The sequence below is a fragment of the Pteropus vampyrus genome, unplaced genomic scaffold (genome assembly GCF_000151845.1).
Source record: "Pteropus vampyrus isolate Shadow unplaced genomic scaffold, Pvam_2.0 Scaffold61, whole genome shotgun sequence".
NCBI classification, from domain to species: Eukaryota; Metazoa; Chordata; class Mammalia; order Chiroptera; family Pteropodidae; genus Pteropus; species Pteropus vampyrus.
The window spans coordinates 4769286-4769996 of NW_011888842.1; positions in this window are offsets into that span (position 1 = coordinate 4769286).

Below are 711 nucleotides of genomic sequence, written 5' to 3' on the forward strand. Positions count from 1 at the left end.
GGGTATAAGAAGGATGGGAGGGGTTTGCCTCACATGGACTTTCTCAGAGACCCCGGCAGGGCTAGTTTAAAAATGCATTTTAATAAAATCACCATTAGCGTGTTATATAGTCACAGCATTTATTAGTTTAAATTATAAATAATGGTGAAGGATAGCAAAAGATGTTTAGTTATCAAAAGGGAGCATAAACTTCAACTTAAAAATAGAAACAGCGCATATCACATCGCACCGAAAATTGATATGTTTCCCCATTACCCACCCATAGGCCATTCTTCTATGGTAGGAAATATGATTATTTTTTAACTTTTTATCCTCAGCCTAACAAATGGTGGATTCTCAATATTTGTGGAAATAAATTGAATTCCTCTTATCTGTTTCCTAAATGAAAGCCTATTTGAAAAATAAAGCCACTGTGTTTATGTGAAACGGGAGATGAAGACAGCAAGCAGAACAGATCCTTAATCCTGTGAAGTTCTTTATCTTGGATTTTTTTGCCCCCAAAAGCCCTTAAAAAAGAAGGGAATTTTTTTTTTTCTTTTAGTAGCTGTAAAGTTTTAGAAAGTACTGTGAAATCTTGAACAAATAATAATTTTACACTGCATACTTCATCAATAAAATCAGTTATGGAGAATTATATAATAAATTAAATATAAAATGTGGTTGGAAGTAACAGTGCTTTGAGGTATCAACTTCATGTCACATTAGAGTCCA